Consider the following 6919-nt stretch of genomic DNA (forward strand, 5'->3'; position numbering starts at 1 on the left):
AGGAATACTTCGAATATACAAACCAAATTCTTCTAAATCTACCATCTACTATTACAATCCAAAATCTCAATATATAACAAAGTTTACACTTCAATTGCCTCAAATATCATACAAGAGATTTACTAGTTTCAATCAAAAATCGCTAGTCTAAAGTTTCGCAACTTTCACTTTCAAAACCTATTAAGAAATAACAACTTAAGGTGAGTCAACACTCAATGAGGCCAAGAAAATCAAGCAAGCAAGCAAGTAGTACGAACCAAATCAAATAGCACACTCAAAAGTAACTTAACATGAATTTCATATAAGTGAGCAAATAGAAAATAAAATACAAGTAGAAATGATACAGGAGCTCTCAGGAGCTATTCCCACATCACGACCGGTTCAAACCATCTTTGGTTGATCCTCCATCAACTCAAGTAACAACATCCGTAGAGCTCCACTTACTTCCTCCATCCACCATATCACCCTCTCGGATTCAGAACCAAACAAGCACGAGGTGGCAATAATATTTGAGTATGTCAATCAAGATCTCAAAATATCAAGGTATAAAATTTCCTATGGTTCACCAAGCTTCTCGACCAACCCCTTGTCGACTCGAGTTACGAGATTAGCCAATGGGTTGGGGCGTCCCTACAAGTATAATTAGTCGATGGGACAACTCTCCAATCGATTTAGAATCGATCATAGCACTGAGTCGAAATGAGAGGTACCTCCCACCCGAATAGGGTATGGTACATGCTGCCACTCAGTACTCATGAGTTAAAAGTATGTTCGAATACAAGTGCAAGTCACACAAATTCATATAACAATTAGCGAGTATTCAAGAGAGAGAGAATGAGGGCGATAAAGTTCACCCTCGCCTTGAAAAGTTTACAAATCACAAGAATCACATAACACTTAAACAAGTATCATTTCACTCAAAACAACATGAAACATGCACTTGACACTCACCAAAGTCAAGAGTAAAGCGAGAGCAAAAGCCGGAGGTCAAACGAGCTCCTCGGTATCCACATGATCACCTGTGACATGCACAATTCACGGTTACCTAGGTATTCGACCAAGACTAATAAAAAAAATTCTCCTTGCTACCCATACTCGAGAGCCTCAAACTCAAGTCAAATTAAAAGAGAAACTTTCTCACTTAATCACTGAAATAATACTCAAAAAGGACTCAAAAGTTTCATTTTCAAGTCAAATCGTGGCAAGGACTTTCGATTTCAAAAAAGGAGTATAATGCTTAATTTTTTATACGAAAATCAAAGAAGAGAAAAAATATTTTCATATTTTAAAACTTCTAATCCTATACCCAAATTTTAGAATATAAGTGAGCATTCACGTTTCTAAATTTACGAAATCAAAATCCATCAAAGGCGTCACTTATTTCATAGTAAATATTGGATCTAAAAACTCCAAGTTTCAAATGTGAAGTTAGTGAAATTCCTCAAGAATTACTCTAACTAAAATGCTCAATTTATGGTTTATTTTCATGAAAATCGAGGGCATAAGACTAGGAAGTGAAAAATCTTATTTCGAAGCCAAAGGAAACCAACTAGTTTCGCTTGAAACTTGTCCAACTTCCAAACAATCAAGCTTTCCGATCAAAGTCAAGAGAAATCTCATGTGCCCGGCGAAATCCATTTCCCAAGTATGAAATGGGGTGCAAATAATAAAAAAGGTCAGGCTTGAACCTAAAAAATGTTTCCAAACCACTTTTGAGCTTTTGTCACTTTATAAGGAGAATTTCAATTTTTTGTAATATTTTTTGAAAAATCATAACTGGAGTTTTATAAGTCCAAAAATCACAAATCTTATACCGTTAGAAAATAGACTCAATGAACTAAAATTCTCTAGAAGATACTTCTACCAGATTCAAATTAAAAGCCAGTTAAATTTTAGTTCCAAATTGCTGCTTTAGTAAAAATAGGGCAAAATAGTCTTGAATTTTAGTGAATTTTGAAAATTTATCAAAATTCATAGGATTCGAACTAGCCCCTGAAATATATACCAGTGAAAGAACTTCAGGTCTAGCTTCAAACGCAACAAATGGAACTCAATTTGGATTTTTCTACACCAAGATACAACAGTGTTTCGAAAGCTGATTTTTAAAACCTGAAACACGAAAATTCTAGCAAATCTAATTGTGAAACCTTTCTCTTTTCCTTTCATTAAAGCCCGCCTTAATTGCTCCGATCAAGGTGCATCTAAGGCCATCATTTTAGCAAGATTTTAGCTCAAGAAGAGGCTCCAAAAACTGAAATTTTCTGCTCAAACTTTTGGGCATAAGTATGGCCTCAAAATCAGAATTTTTGAGGTCCAAGTTGGAGCTAAATTGGGGCTTCTAAAACCAGAAATTTTAGTACATGATTGGAGTTAAAATGAAACTCTAAAACCTAAAATTTTGTTCTCGAAGTCTCGGCCAACAGGAGGTTTCACCAAAAACTAGTTTTTGGTTAAGATTTTAAGTTACAAAGAAGGTCACTAAAACCAGAAATTTTCAACACCATTTTTGTCCAAAGAGGGGGCTCAAAACTGAAATTTTTAGCCTCAATATTTGGCTAACTAGAGTGGCCTTGAAAAACTGAAATTTCTCTTGCATTTTTTTGTCAACAAGGAAGGTGCTAAAACTAAAATTTTTCCACCAAGATTCGAGCATTATAACTCACTTTTCATGCCACCAAAACAACCAACAAAGCAAGTCAATATTAACCAACAAAGTCATAACCTTGCAAGTTAGTAAAGAGGTAAAATCAAGCCATCAAGCAAGCCAAGAATCCATGTTATATCACATGATCATCCCTCAAGGCATCTTCCTAAGAGTAAGTCAAGAAAGTAAGAAAATCCTTAAGACATGCTACCTAATGTCAAGGTTCATAGAACCCTTCAACAACCCCCAGTGTATCTAACTAAAATTTAGCTAATGGATGAAAAAAAGATTGGAGTTTGAAAAGGTTACCTTCTTCCAAGGATAGCAAGCAAGACCTCAAGAAACCAAGTACTAAACCTCTAAGAATTTTTCCTCCACCAAATCTTCTACCAAACTTGAAAATGATCTAAGGTGTGAGCAAGGTTGGGAGCAAGATTGAGAGGAAGAAGATGAAAATTTTCTTGACCAACGGAGAGAGGAGGTTTGGCCATGGAGAGGAAGAGAGAGAGTATGTGTTGTGTGATTTTTGTGAAGTGAAATGGTAAAAGAGAGAAGCGACATAAAGCCAACTTTTATGGTGCAAAAGTCAACATTTGAATAGTGGTTCATTAATACTCCTAATTGAGTTTAACTCAAATCACTCACCTCTAATCTCTCAATTAGCTTTTCTTAGTCTACAATTGATCATTTTTAACTCTCCAAGACCACTGCACTCTTAGACCACATATTACCTCGAAAAGCGTGCTTTCTCAAATTTTCGCTAATTGGGCGACAAAAAAATTAAGTTTAACAACAAACGTGTTTAAAAAAAAATAAAATGAGGCAATGTACAATGCAGATGCAATTAAAATGAATGAAATAAATTAATAAGGCAAACGAATAAATAAATAAATAGATAGGCCGGTAAAAGAGAATTTCGGGTACTTACATCAAGAAGATGCAATTTTTAGCAAGAATATTAGTATCTGGATGGTTTCAATAAATTTCCTCCTCCTGAATCTCCTTAAATATTATGATAAGGTGGCTAATTTGGACAATTCATCTCCTTGGACCAGGTATTTGTATATTAGCGTCAGTCAGGTCTCCATTAGATCTACTGAGACGACCTATTCTGGACAATACTACATTCATACGGGATTTCAACCAGAACCTCCTTATTCAAACATTGAAATGCTGAGGTGGCTAATTTGGACAATTTATCTACTTGATGATTTTGTGTTCGAGGAATCTTTTGAATTTGACAGCTCTCAAATTGATTTTGAAGTTGCTTCACTGCTTTCAAAATATTGCTTCATTATTTCTTACTTTGCTTCATATTCCCCATTAACCTGACTAACTATCAATTGTAAATTACTATTGATAATCAGGTCTTTGGTTCCTATTTGTCGGGCCAACCTAAGTCCTGCTAGGAATGCTTAATATTCAACCTCATTATTGGAGGTTCTAAAATCAAACCTTAATGCATACAGGAGCGTTTCACTTTCAAAACTTATTAATTCTAGCCCATCTCCGCATCCATTTTGATTTGCAGCTCTATCAACATTTAACGTCCAATAATGTTTCTAAATAGAGCTTGAGTTTGGTGCTGAGACCTTAGGGTTCTTGTGATGTGAACGTAGGATCCAATGATTCGTGTTCAAGTCATAACAAGAGGATGTTCATTGACGAGCTTGTGGAAGTCCATCAAATCCGTCCCTTCCTTAGTTTAGTCCTTAGTTTTAGTCACTTATCTTAGTTATAATTGTCATTAGTCTTATGTTGTCGTTTGTTTTCATTAGTTCCAGCTGTGTGTTTGATTAATTCTAGCAATGGTTTTGATTAACTAGCATTAGTTGGAGTTAATTGAGTCATTGTGTTAATGGTTTAATCAGCTAGGTCATGTGGACCATTAGTGGAGCCAAATTTGTGTTAAGATTTCTAGTTAAGGTGTTTTCTAGTTGAGTTAGGTTTCAAGTCTTTGTAAAGGCTATATATACGCCTTATGTTCCAACGTTTTAAAAGATGACATGATGAATTAAGAAAATTCTAGCAAACACTTTGTGTTTTGCGAGTCTCTTGTCCAAGAGCTCCAAACTTGAATGCTTGAGAGGATTCAAGAGTGTTTAATTGAATTATTAATCTTGAAACGCATTAGATTTTGGCATCATTCTACCCCTTCTAATACAGTCTTGAGCTGTCCTTGATTATTTATAATCCGCTGCCTCAAACTTTGATACCATATTCTAGATCCTTGGATTTGTCGTATTACGGGGTGCATAGCGAGTCGAATGCAGGTCGTATCATCTTGGCCTTCAGATCGCTTTCTTTTTTGCCGCCTTCAAGATTGTCATGCTTCCTTCTTATTTCCTCAAATTTACATTCTCCCATAGATCTCCAACTGCTTCAGTTAAAAATCTGCTAATGCATTTGCCTTTGTTGCAGTGCAAGGTCAATAAGAAATATCATGCTCTCCCAATTCAATGCCCTACTTGACCATTCGACTGGTGGCTTTTGGCTTGTGTAAAATCTGTTGCAAAGGGAAGTTAGTTAAAACTATTATTGTATAAGATTAGAAATAAACTCTGAACTTTCTTACAGCATGAACCAGAGACAAAACAACTTTTTCCACGTTACTATATCTTTATTTTGCCTTATGCAATGTTTTACTAATGAAATAAATCAAAATCTATTGATTTTCATCTTGTCGAACAAATATTACACTGATCACTTCTTTGCTTGCTGAAAGATAGAGATATAAGACCTCACCTGGCTGAGGTGAGCTTAATGTTGGGATGGTGCTCAAGTAATGTTTGAGCACATTAAAGGCCTATTGGTAAGACTTATCTCACCAAAAACCTCGACTCTTCTTTAAAACATGAAAGAAGTGAAATCTTCTTTTTGTTGATTTAGATAAAAATCTATTTAGTGTTGCCATTCTTCCTGATGGACATTAGACATCCTTTATTGTTTTTAGTGAGATAAGATTGCTTGAATCTTCCTAGGATTTGTCTCTATTTCATTTTTGGATACCCTGTATCCTAGGAGTCTTTCAAAGGTTACTCTAAAGATTCATTTCTTTGGGTCAGTTTCATTCCTACATCTCATAGGACATTAAAAGTTTCTTGGAATTTTGTGGTTAAATGTGACATGTGCTTGCTTTTTACTAGCATGTCATTGACGTAAACTTCCATGTTTTTGCCTATTTGTTGTTTAAAAAGCTTGTTGACTAGCCTTTGATAAGTCGCTCCGGCATTTTTAAGTCCAAAGGGTATAGTTTTATAACAATAAGTACCACGTTTAGTAATAAATGCAGTCTTTTCCTGGTCTTGTTTGCTCATCTGGATTTGGTGATACCTTTTGTAGGTATCTAGAAACACCATGACCTCATAGTCCATAGTTGCATTAACTAAGTTGTCAATTCGAGGTAGAGGATAACAATATCCTGGACATGCCTTATCGAGGCCTATGAAGTTTACGCACATTCTCTTAGTTCTAATTCGGTTTGTTCATCAAGACCGGATTTGTGAGCTAGTTTGGATACATGATCTTTTTAATGAAGTTAGCATCTAGAAGTTCATTTACTTCTTAGTTTATAATTTCATTTCGTTCAAGCCCAAAGGCTCTCTTTTTTTGCTTTACAGGTTTGACATTATTGTCCACATTGAACTGATGGACAATACTTTCCTTTGACATTCCAGTCATGTCCTGCATAGTCCTAACAAACACATTTTATAATTCATATAACAATTTACAAAGTGAATCTTTACCTCATGGTTGGCAAGAAGTCCAAGCAAACACATTTTATAAATCATATAACAATTTACAAAGTGAATATTTACTTCATTTGGCAAATTCTTGCCAACCATGAGCGTGTGACCATTATATCCTAGCCAAAGTCTTCTCCAATTGATCCTCAAAATTGATTTTTCGAGAATTGTTTTTTTAAGTTCTGAATTTTCGGTAGTTAGGAACTCTATGATTGAGGCCTTTTTACTTTAAGATTTGCCGCATAGCATTCATGCATTGTAATTACATCTCCTTGCTGCATAGCATTCAACCACTGTAATAACATCTCCTTAGACTACAACTATTCCAAAAGCTGTTGGAAACTTCAAACACAAATGCTAAGTTGAAATCATTGCTTGCAATTCATTCAAAGTTGGTGTCTCCAAGATTGCGTTATAGGCAGTAGGTAGGTCTAACACAAAAAAAGTAACCAGAACTGATGTGATCCTTGATCCACAGGAACCAAGGAGACGACGCGCGGAAGCAAACCTTAGACCATAGAGGACACAT

Source organism: Coffea arabica, chromosome 3c (genome assembly GCF_036785885.1).
Source record: "Coffea arabica cultivar ET-39 chromosome 3c, Coffea Arabica ET-39 HiFi, whole genome shotgun sequence".
NCBI lineage: Eukaryota > Viridiplantae > Streptophyta > Magnoliopsida > Gentianales > Rubiaceae > Coffea > Coffea arabica.